This window comes from Lagenorhynchus albirostris, chromosome 3, assembly GCF_949774975.1.
Source record: "Lagenorhynchus albirostris chromosome 3, mLagAlb1.1, whole genome shotgun sequence".
NCBI lineage: Eukaryota > Metazoa > Chordata > Mammalia > Artiodactyla > Delphinidae > Lagenorhynchus > Lagenorhynchus albirostris.
Genome location: NC_083097.1, coordinates 50,940,281 through 50,952,869, shown reverse-complemented (window position 1 = coordinate 50,952,869; position 12,589 = coordinate 50,940,281). Strand labels below are relative to the sequence as shown.

At 37.2% G+C, this 12,589-nt stretch overlaps 1 pseudogene; it reads right to left on the bottom strand.

The window, feature by feature from the left end:
• Positions 1-10,858: 10,858 nt before the first annotated feature.
• LOC132518088 (beta-citrylglutamate synthase B-like) lies at positions 10,859-12,014 on the bottom strand (annotated as a pseudogene).
• Positions 12,015-12,589: the final 575 nt, after the last annotated feature.

Below are 12,589 nucleotides of genomic sequence, written 5' to 3'. Positions count from 1 at the left end.
GCAGTTAGGTTTTGTTACCTTCATGGTAAATTGCCACATTTGTTGTTTATTATATGCACAGTGGGCATCTGGTGTTTTGCCTCCTCTGATTTTATTCTCCTTTTTCTTATAATAGCATCTTAAATTTCCTTTGAGAAAACCAGTCTTCTTTCCCTTTTTGTCATATGACTCATGGGTGGGCATATGAATCAGACCTGGCCAATAAGAGTACTATCTTCTAGTAGCCACAATGATTGGTTTATTAGTGGGTACGAAATCTAAACTGAAGTAATGAACTTTAGGCCTTGGGACTTTTTCTAGCTCTATTACGTTGAAACATTTGAAATTGCTATTACTCAACCATTTTAGACCTACGTAAATGACAATTTTATATATTTCAACCTAATATTGAGAGTTTCTTTTCCTTGGGTTGCTAGGGGATAAGATGAAAGTCTGCCATTTCTGGTGCCACTCACGATCAACAAACTGCCTGAGAGCCAACCCAGAGAAAATCAGAATGGAGAGATGGAGAAAGATTGATTTTTGCGGGATGGGGGAGGATAATTGACATACAACGTTATAGTAGTTTCAGGTGTACAACATACCAATTTGATATTTGTAGGTATTGCAAAATGATCACCAAAATAATCTACAGATCTTCCTCAACTTACAACAATGGAGTTACTTCCCAATAAACCCCTTATAAGTTGAAAATATGTGAAAATGCATTTAATACACTCAAGCTACTGAACATCATAGCTTAGCCTAGCCTACATTAAACATGCTCAAAACACTTACATTAGCCTACAGTTGGGCAAAATCATCTAACACAAAGCCTATTTTATAATAAACTGTTGAATATCTCATATAATTTATCACATACTGCACTGAAAGTAAAAAACAGGATGGTTGTATGGGTACAGGATGGTTGTAAGTATATTGTTCTTTTACACTTGTGGTAGCGTGGCTGACTGGGAGCTACTGGTGCCCAGCATCACAAGAGAGTATCATACTGCATATCTGCTAGCCTGGAAAAAGTCAAAAAAATTGTATGTCAAACCATTGTAAGTTGGGGACCATCTGTAGTTAACATCTGTCAACATATATAGTTACATATTATTTTTTCTTGTGATGAGAAATTTTAAGATTTATTCTCCTAATGACTTTCAAATGTGCAATATAGTATTATTAACTTTAGTCACCATGCTGTACATTATACCCCCTTGACTTATTTATTTTATAACTGGAAGTTTGTACCTTTTGACTCCCTTTACCCATTTTTCCCACCCCTCTCAATCCCCCCCACTTCTGGCAACCACTTCTCTTTCTGTATGCTTGTTTTTTTCTTTTCTTTTCTTTTTTAGATTCCACATATAAGTGAGATTATATGGCATTTGTCTTTTTCTGACTTATTTCACTTAGCATAATGCCCTTGAGGTCCATCCATGTTGTTGCAAATGGCAAGATTTCATCCTTTTTTATGGCTGAATAGTATTGCTTTGTATATATATACCACAATTTCTTTGACCATTCATCTGTTGATGAACACACATTGTTTCCATGTCTCAACTATTGTAAATAATTCTGCAATGTACATAGGGATGCATATAACTTTTCTAGTTAGTGTTTTTGTTTTCTTCAGGTAAATACCCAAAAGTGGAATTGCTGGATCATATGGTAGTTCTATTTTTAATTTTTTGAGGAAACTCTGTACTGTTTTCCATAGTGGCTGCACCAATTTACATTCCCACCAAGAGTCCACAAATGTTCCATTTTCTCCACATCCTTACCAGCACTTGTAATTTCTTGTCTTTTCCATAGCAGCCATTCTGACAGGGGTGAGGTTATATCCCATTGTGGTTAAATTTGCATTTCCCTGATAATTAATGATGCTGAGCACCTTTTCATGTACTATTAGCCATCTGTATGTCTTCACTGGAAAAATGTCTATTCAGGTCTCCTGCCCACTTTTAATTGGATTTAAGAAAATAATTAATTTACTTTTTACTATTAAGTTGTATGAGTTCTTTATATATTTTGGATATTAACCTCTTATCAGATATATAATTTACAAATATTTTCTCCCATTCAGTAGGTTGCCTTTTCATTTCGTTGATGGTTTCCATTGCCATGCAGATGATTTTTTAGTCTAATATCATCCCACCTATTTATTTATTTATTTTTGCCTTTGGTTTGGTGTCAAATCTAAAAAATCTTTGCCAAGACAGATAACAAGGAACTTGCTGCCTATGTTTTCTTCTAGGAATTTTATGCTTTCAGGTCTTATGTTCAAATCTTTGATCAATATTGAGTTAATTTTTGGGTATGGTTTAAGATAGTGATCCAGTTTCATTCCTTTGCATGTTTCTGTCCAGTTTTCTCAACAACATTTAATGAAGAGAAACTGTCCGGGTCCCACTGTGTATTCTTGGCTGCTTTGTTGTAAATTAATTTACTATATATGTGTGGGTTTATTTCTGGGCTCTCCATTCTGTTCCATTGATCTATGCATCTGTTTTTATGCCAATAACATACTGTTTTGATTATTATAGCTTTGTAATGTAGTTTGAAATCAGGGAGCATAATGCCTCCAGCTTTGTTTCTTTCTCAAGGTTGCTTTGGCTATTCAAGGTCTTTCATGGTTTCATACAAATTTTAGGATTATTTGTTCTATTTCTGTGAAAAATGCCATTGGAATATTGACAGGGATTGCATTGAATCTATAGATTGCTTTGGGTAGTATGGACACTTCAATGATATAAATTCTTCCAATCCATGAACACAAATTATCTTTCCATTTATTTGTGTCTTCAATTTCTTTTATCAGTGTTTTATAGTTTTCTGTGTATACGTCTTTCATGTCCTTGGTTAAATTTATTGCTAGGTTTTTTATTTTTATTTTTGTTTTGATGCAATTGTAGAAAGATTGATTCTTAATGATATTATTTGAGCACAGGGATCCAGTTTTGCCTTAAACCAAAGTATTCCTACAATTTAAGTTAGGTGAACCAAATCCCTTTTAAATTAACTCAGTTTGATTTGAGTTACTACCATTTGCAACCAAAAGAGTCCTCATTAATATTATACATAGAGAATAATTGCACACAAGTATAAAATACATCAGATCAATTCATCATTTAGTACTTAGTCAGTGTTCACTATGAATAAGCCACTGTGGCAAAGACCAGAGAGAATGCAATAAAATTAAAGATATGATTCCTTCTATGGTACTTACACTGGGAGGTGAACATACACACACACACACACACACACACACACACACGCACACACACGTGAAATCAAGAAGAACAATAAATATATATTAATGTTATATTCCAATGTGTATAAATACTTTAAGAATTTAGAGATGGGATCAACCTCTCTGTAGGCTGAAGTTATTAGAAAAGACTACATGATAGAGATGCAACCTGAGGTAGGAATATGTAGAATCTGGATAGATGAAGGAGTAGGGAGAGCTCTTCAGGGGGGGTTGGCTAATAGCAAAGGCACAAGAGTGGAGTGGAGTGCACAAAGAGCCTGACCTGAATTGGAGAGAAGGAAGAGAGGCTAGTGTAAGAGTGCTGTGGGTAAGGTCACAGAAGTAGAATAAATGACTCAGTTCCTTTGGTTTAGGAAAAGAAGGAAGATAGTAGGTGAGAAGCAGAGAAAACTTAACAGTTTTCTTTGGTTGACAATAATGTACATGATTTGAGGCCACATTGGGAAGCAGATATACCAAAGGACTAACCTGATGTCTACCACTGACTTCTTATACTTTTAAAGGACTGGATTTGGGGGTTGAACTCCAGTGTTCTGAGGAATTGATGATGCAAATTATGGGCAGAGTGGGAGTTAGTGTTATCTAAACATAAAATGGTTCACATTACTTAGACCTTTTAGAGCAAAACAGAGGAGTTTGATCCTGATACTGGGTTGGGTAAGACCTTGGGCAAAAGAGGACCACTGCCATTTCGTGATTATATGAATTAAAATGAGGCAAGTGATGCTTTAAGAAAATTAATCTGGCAGTGATAGGTAGGATGCATTGGAATGAAGAGGTAGTGAAGCCATTTATTAGGCTATTATCATAATCCAAGTGGACAAGGAGCCTGAGTGTGCCAATAAGAATCAGGGAGAAAGTTTAGACTATTTTAAGGTAACAGCATTATCTCAAGAAAGGACTGACTAGAAGATAATAGAAACTATCCAATGTAAAAAGCAACAGCTATTTCAATATCCCATGGAAATAGCAAAACCCATTGGCAATTATCTTTGAAATTTGCATCTAACTTTGACTCTATAGAGCTGTTTCTGTCTTGTATGTACACAGAACATGTACCCATTGGCCAAACTCCAGCCTGCTTTGTCCATGGATTCTACTGTGACCTCTTTCCTATTGACTAGACCTCTTTCCAGCCAACCATGGCTCTGGCCTATGTCTTATCTGCACCTTTCCAAAGCTAAACACTAATCAGCTACTGCTTTGTTGGCCCTATTTCCTTTTGCTGGCCCCACCAACCTTACCTGCAGTGGCCACTCCTTCCAACACAACTTGGTTCTTTTGAGGACACTTCTGGACCAGCCAAGTATGCTGAAACACGCACTGGGGAAACACTGCAGTGGACAGGCTATGTCTGCAGAACCAGTTCCTTAACTGTCCTCTGACACAGCTCATTTCTGGCCATTCTATTTGATACTTTGCTTCATTCTCTGGTTTCTCTTTGCTCTCTCATTCTCTCTCTTTCATTCTCTCTCTCCCTCTCTCCCTGTCTCTCTAATAATCACACAACTGACATAAGTGTGACTTTTCCTTGTTCTAAAAAAATACATATTCAGATAAGGATAAAGTCCTCTTTGTTCACCATCCCAGCCTCAGTCCTCTCCTGCCTCCCCAGAAATAATCGTTCTAACCATTTTGCTGTGCAGATCTTCTGTTACACAACTGTTTACTTACATGTCCTTGAAAAAACATGTATTTCATTGTTGTTTATATATGTGTATGTTTTTATAGAAATTATATATTATATGTATCATTCTATAACATGCCTTTCTTTTTTCTATTTTACTGTGTCTTTGCAGAGGCTTCTGTATTAGTGCACATCTGCTTCAATCTTGTACTTCTGTGTGGTATTCTGAATAACAGATACATCACAGTTTACTAAACCATTCTCTAGTTGGGACATTTAGATTATTTGTAATATTTTAATATTATCAATAATGCTGCAGTAAAATTCTTAAGCATGCCCTCTTCTTCATATGCCTTCATATGTGGGTATATATTTCATTAGTGTATATGAAGAAGTGAAATTGCTGGGTCATAGAGTATACGCATTTACATTTGTAAGAGATACTCTGAAATTTCTTTCCAAGGTGGCTATAACAAATTACATGCATGCTGGCTAATTTTGAGAGTACCTGTTTCCCCACATACTGGTCAGTTTGATATCATTAAACTTTTTCAATTTGTGCCAATTTGACTCTTCATATTGATGCTATATTCTTACCTCTCAGCCTTCCAGTTTCTCTTAGGATTTCACTGATTTAGTCCTTCTTAACATCTCTGAATCTCTGTAGACTGATACTCTATAGCCTGGTAATTATCCCCTCCACACACTTGCGGTACTACCCTCCCACCCATCAGGGTCGCAGAATGCCTGCTCACATAAGTAGTCTTGAGTGGGTGCAGCCCATCTCTGAAAGACTGGGCTTCCAAATTGCTTACTCTTAGGACAACGAGGCAGGGCAGGAGTGAGAGAAAGGAGAAAAAGATGAATTCACACTTCCTAGTCTAAGAAATTGGAAAATGGAGCTTTCCTTGATAGAATTGGGCAGTTGAAGATATTAGGGCTGGAGATGAAAATTTAGAAGTTAGAAGCAAAAGGGGGTCATGGAAGCCTTGAGAATGGATGTGTCTCTAGGAAGAAGTAAGTGTAGAAAGGGAAAAACGCAAAGGGGTGATTAAGTCCCAAGACATGACAGCAGATAAGAGGTGTGATACAGGAAAGAGTCAATAGAGGGATGGAGAAGGGATGGCCAGGAAAACAGAAGAAGAAACCACTGAATGAGGTGTCACAGAGCAAAGGGCAGAGTCACTTTCAGGGAGTGAGCTGCCTGTTGTCCCAGAGATATCAAATAGGAAAGGGATTTAGTAAAATATCTTTTGGCAAGAAGAGGTCAGTGTGTAAATCTAATGAATGGAAGGAGCAAAACCCAAATTGTAAGTGGGCAATGAGGGTAAGAAGTGGAAGAAGCAGGTGGGGACCATAAGCGTGAGGGGAAGGACAGAAATAGGACATTGTTACAGAATGGCACGTTCTGATAAGTGCACGTTTACCTTTTTTTTTTCTTTTTTAACATCTTTATTGGAGTATAATTGCTTTACAATGGTGTGTTAGTTTCTGCTTTATAGCAAAGTGAATCGGCTATACATATACATATATCCCCATATCTCCTCCCTCTTGCATCTCCCTTGCTTCTAGGTGGTCACAAAGCACCAAGCTGATCTCTCTGTGCTATGTGGCTGCTTCCCACTAGCCATTTTACATTTGGTAGTATATATAAGTCCATGCCACTCTCTTACTTCATCCCAGCTTACCCTTCCCCCTCCCCGTGTCCTCAAGTCCATTCTCTATGTCTGTGTCTTTATTCTTGTCCTGCTCCTAGGTTCTTCAGAATCATTTTTAAGATTCCATATATATATATATATATATATATATATATATATATATATATATATATATATACACATATGTTAGTATACGGTATTTTTTTTTCCTCTTTCTGACTTACTTCACTCCACTCTGTATGACAGACTCTAGGTCCATCCACCTCACTACAAATAACTCAATTTCGTTTCTTTTTATGGCTGAGTGATATTCCATTCTATATATATGCCATGTCTTCTTCATCCATTCATCTGTCAATGGACACTTAGGTTGCTTCCATGTCTTGACTATTGTAAATAGAGCTGCAGTGAATATTGTGGTACATGACTCTTTTTGAATTATGGTTTTCTCAGGGTATATGCCCAGTAGTGGGATGGCTGGGCCGTATGGTAGTTCTATTATTAGTTTTTTAAGGAACCTCTGTACTGTTCTCCATAGTGGTATATCAATTTACTTTCCCACCAACAGTGTAGGGAGGTTCCTTTTTCTCCACACCCTCTCCAGCATTTATTGTTTCTAGATTTTTTGATGATGGCCATTTTGACTGGTGTGAAGTGATACCTCATTGTAGTTTTGATTTGCATTTCTCTAATGATTAGTGATGTTGAGCATCCTTTCAAGTGTTTGTTGGCAATCTGTATATCTTCTTTGGAGAAATGTCTATTTAGGTCTTCTGCCCATTTTTGGATTGGGTTTTTGTTTTTTTGTTATTAAGCTGCTTGTAAATTTTGGAGATTAATCCTTTGTCCATTGCTTCATTTGCAAATATTTTCTCCCATTCTGAGGGTTGTCTTTTTGTTTTGTTTATGGTTTCCTTTGCTGTGCAAAAGCTTTGAAGTTTTATTAGGTCCCATTTGTTTTTTTTTATTTCCATTTCTCTGGGAGGTGGGTCAAAAAGGATCTTGCTGTAATTTATGTCATAGAGTGTTCTGCCTATGTTTTCCTCTAAGAGTTTTACAGTGTCTGGCTTTACATTTAGGTTTTTAATCCATTTTGAGTTTATTTTTGTGTATGGTGTTAGGGAGTGTTCTAATTTCATACTTTTACATGTAGCTGTCCAGTTTTCCCAGCACCACTTATTGAAGAGGCTGTCTTTTCTCCATTGTATATTCTTGCCTCCTTTATTAAAAATAAGGTGACCATATGTGTGTGGGTTTAACTCTGGGCTTTCTATTGTGTTCCATTGATCTATATTTTTGTTTTTGTGCCAGTACCATATTGTCTTGATTACTGTAGTTTTGTAGTATAGTCTGAAGTCTTGGAGCCTGATTCCTCCAGATCCGTTTTTCTTTCTCATGATTGCTTTGGCTATTAGGGGTCTTTTGTGTTTCCATACAAATTGTGAAAATTTTTGTTCTAGTTCTGTGAAAAATGCCATTGGTAATTTGATAGGGATTGCATTGAATCTGCAGATTCCTTTGGATAGTATAGTCATTTCCACAATGTTGATTCTTCCAATCCAAGAACATGGTATATCTCTCCATCTGTTTGTATCCTCTTTAATATCTTTCATCAGTGTCTTGTAGTTTTCTGCATACTGGTCTTTTTTCTCCTTAGGTAGGTTTATTCCTGGGTATTTTATTCTTTTTGTTGCAGTGGTAAATGGGAGTGTTTCCTTAATTTCACTTTCAGATTTTTCATCATTAGTGTATAGGAATGCATGAGATTTCTGTGCATTAATTTTGTATCCTGATACTTTACCAAATTCATTGATTAGCTCTAGTAGTTTCTGGTAGCATCTTTAGGATTCTCTATGTATAGTATCATGCCATCTGCAAACAGTGACAACTTTACTTCTTCTTTTCTGATTTGGATTCCTTTTATTTTTTTTTCTTCACTGATTGCTGTGGCTAAAACTTCCAAAACTATGGTGAATAATAGTGGTGAGAGTGGACAACCTTGTCTTGTTCCTGGTCTTAGAGGAAATGGCTTGAGCTTTTCACCATTGAGAACGATGTTGGCTGTGGGTTTTTCATATATGGGCTTTATTATGTTGGGATAAGTTCCCTCTATGCCTACTTTCTGGAGGGTTTTTATCATAAATGGGTGTTGAATTTTGTCAAAAATTCAGTTTTTTCTGCATCTATTGAGATGATCATATGCTTTTTCTCCTTCAATTTGTTAGTATGGTTTATCACATTGATTGATTTGTGTATACTGAAGAATCCTTGCATTCCTGGGATAAACCCCAGTTGATCATGGTGTATGATCCTTTTTTTTTTTCTATTTGTCAACAATCAACCTTTCACTCCATTTTATTATTATTTAATTCTATAGAAAAAACAAGTTTTATTACATTCCTTTTTTTAAATGGGGTGGAAACTGTACAAATAAGCACGATCAAACCTCTGTTAGAGCTGGTTAATACTGATTTATTGCCTCAAAGTCTCTCTAGTAGTGTCGAAGAAATTATTTTTAAGGTCCATCTGAAGGAAAAAAGCACTGGAGAGGCAAGAAAGGACTCAGGTAAAAAGTTTCAGAGGATTGTAGGGAGATGGAACTTGCTGCTTAAAAAAATTACATTGAGCTCTGGAGCATCTCCATTTCTTAACACACCTTCCAAAGCATTTATTGGGATAGTTTTACCCATGTTTAAAGGCTCATATTATATGCAATTTGGGGCTTTTATAAATTCAGAAATAAAGTAATATAAAGAGTAGAATATTGAAGTCTTCAGAGTAGGGCTATAAGAGTCTCAATACTGCTAAATAAGTCCCCAAACAAAAATGTTCAGTCCACCCCACCCCAAAACCTATGTGTAATAGGAGAAAATGCACAGCAAGAAGCAGAGGAAAAGCATGTATCCTGGAATAAATCATACACTGAACAGTCTAGAAGCAAAGAAAAAAAGCAGACAACATACACATACACAAAAGTCTAAGAAGCAGCTATTCTCCTCATGTCTTTAGGTGGGTACCTCTACCCAGTAGATTACAGTTATGAAAACGACTCAGTTGTTTTTTTGTTAAAGTAACAAACTGTTTCCCATCATGCTCCATTTTCTAGAATCTTTCCTTTTTGATTGGTTGATTGGTTTCCTTTTTGATTGGTTGATCAAAAAGCACAAAAAGCAAAGCACATAAACATGCAAGAATGCACACGTGTGCACACACACACACGTGCACACACACACCCTCCTAAAATGTGAAAAATGCAGATATATAATGCTGGTGTCAGAAATCACTTCAACTTTATACTTAGGAACTTATAGACCCTTGATTTGCCCCCCCAAAATATTTTCCTTGTCCTTATTCTTTAAATGCTCAACCACCAAAAGAAAAAAGGAAAAAAATAAAAGGCTTTAAAGGCACATGTTTCAAGTCAGTGTCTTGTTAACAAAAAAGGTAGCATTTTCTTCACTTTGGCCATTGTTAAAGATGTAGGCATAGATCAGGGAATGTTAAGACTAGCATGTATTAAAAACAAATGCAACATTAACAGAGCATATATCTTTCAAAAAAGGATAAAACACTAACAGATACAAGTCAATGCACATATTTTAACTAGTGCAATTTTATCTACAATGGAGTAAATGTTATTTTGTGTGCCAGACATTGCAATACTGTTCATTTCCCTTTTATCATGCAAACATGCCAACTTTATCATTAAAAAAACCTTTATGGGGTCACATTCACGTTGCCCTCCCACCCAAATTAAGGGGAAAAAAGTCAATAAAAGAACTCCTCAAGATTTCATAACTATGAACATAAAGCTCCTATATAATAGTGTATAGGCTGAATTTTCTTATTTGTATAAAAAATTATAATTTAGGTAGATGTCTTCCTCATGGATTACAATACAATGTGAAGTTACACGACTCTGAAATTTGTACCAACTGTACAAAAACAAAAGGAAGAGACCATGAAAAAATTATGTCCTTCATGGCCTGAGAGCCTATACATTTTTGAGTAATTTAAAAGGGTAACTATGAGAGCCTGACATTTTTCTGTATCTCACATCTTCTGCTTCTCTATCTGTAGTATTTGTAAATCAAAGTCAGTAACAGGTTAGTAGCAAAGGTCTCATCTATCTCCCCCTTCCTCCTTCCTAACTAATCCTACTCATTTTTCTCTCATCTTCCTGAGCATTTTCCATGAACAGCATTGCAAGTTGGTTTAAAAAAAATAATAGAAAAAGAAAACAGAATGAAAAAAAGGAAAGAAGAAAAAGAAAGCTTTACAAGGGTTTTGTTGGTTAATTATTTACTGGTGGAATCACTCCACCAGGAGTTTGATTTCATTGGCTAGCAGTTGGTTCATGTTGAATAGGCCCCCTGGGAGCTTGGTGAGCGGCTCTCACTCCATGGTTTCAGGGTCGCTGCCAACAGAGCTGGAACTTATGCTCATGTTGTCGACAGCAGTGTTGTCTGCGGGACCCAGCTCCGGCTCACTAGTCTCACTGGTCATGGACACCACAGAGAGCAGGGACATACGCCAGGCGAGTCGGCTAGAGGGCAAAAGGGAGGCGGCATATTCAGCTATGATACCAGCTACATCTAGGTTATAAGCCTTATCAAAGGCTATGAAACCTACATTTGCATTGTCTCCTTCGCAGACACAGAAGGAGCCGTCGTCTTTCATCAACAGGTCAGTGCCACACACATCCATTCCCAGGATATTAGACACCTGGATAGCTAGCTGTTTCCCTTGTTTACTCAATGAGCACATCATCCCGACACCACCTAGTGAGCAGTTGCTTTGCATCCTCCCATCTGTTGAACAGCGTTATGGTGTCAACCACACGGCCTCCAATGACAATGACATATACATCTCTTCCATGAGACTCTTTAACATATCTCTGAAACGGGGATGGAGCTTCATGGCAAATAAGATGGCTTAGATCAGCCAAATGGCGCTTATCACGAGCCAAGAAAATTGCTTTTCCTCTATGACACCATGTATTCTTCACTACCATTGGGAACTCCAGTACTTCTGCTTCATCAATCATTTTAGCAAAATTTTCATGACCACCATAAGAGAAAGTATCTGGCAGAGGAACACCATGACCTGCCAACTCTTGAAACATCCAGAACTTATTAACACAGTTCAGGATGTCTTGAGGTCAGTTCATCAACCTGCATCCCATCTTCTCTAGATGGCGCAAAACAGTGGTGTCACTATCACTTTGCACCCAACCGGTTGGTATTCTCACTACTACTGCTGGAGCGTAGGCAGTAATTAGTTCTCCATTGATACAAAGACCCAGGTTTCCTTGATGGATTGTTAGCACCACCTCATCCATCACCACAGCCCTAAAGTCCAGTTCCTCCTCACAACATTTGGTCTTTAAAGCTCGTAAGATCTCTATTTGGGGATAGTCTTCCCTGATTTGATGATCTGTCAAAAACCACAACTTGGTGGCCACAGAGCTACATATCTTGATCTGCCTGTTCTTCCTTTTCTGGGGTTACTTCCTCCTGAATATACACTCTTTCGAGGATTGTAGGAGCTCTCACAGAGTCTGAAATCAGTAGTGCAGGCTGACAAGAAAGACAGGTGAGAAGACTACGGCAGAACCTTCAGTTCTCTGCTGAAAAATCTCCTTGTATGATCCTTTTATTGTGCTGTTGGATTCTGTTTGCTAGTATTTTGTTGAGGATTTTTGCATCTATGTTCATCAGTGATATTGGTCTGCAATTTTCTTTCTTTGTGACATCTTTGTCTGGTTTTAGTATCAGGGTGATGGTGGCCTCATAGAATGAGTTTGGGAGTGTTTCTCCCTCTGCTATATTTTGGAAAATTTGAGAAGGATAGGTGTTAGCTCTTCTCTAAATGATAGAATTTTCCTGTGAAGCCATCTGGTCCCAGGTTTTTGGAAGATTTCTAATCACAGTCTCAATTTCATTGCTTGTGATTGGTATGTTTATATTTTCTATTTCTTTCTGGTTCAGTCTCGGAAGGTTGTGCTTTTCTAAGAATTTGTGCATTTCTTCCAGGTTGTCCATT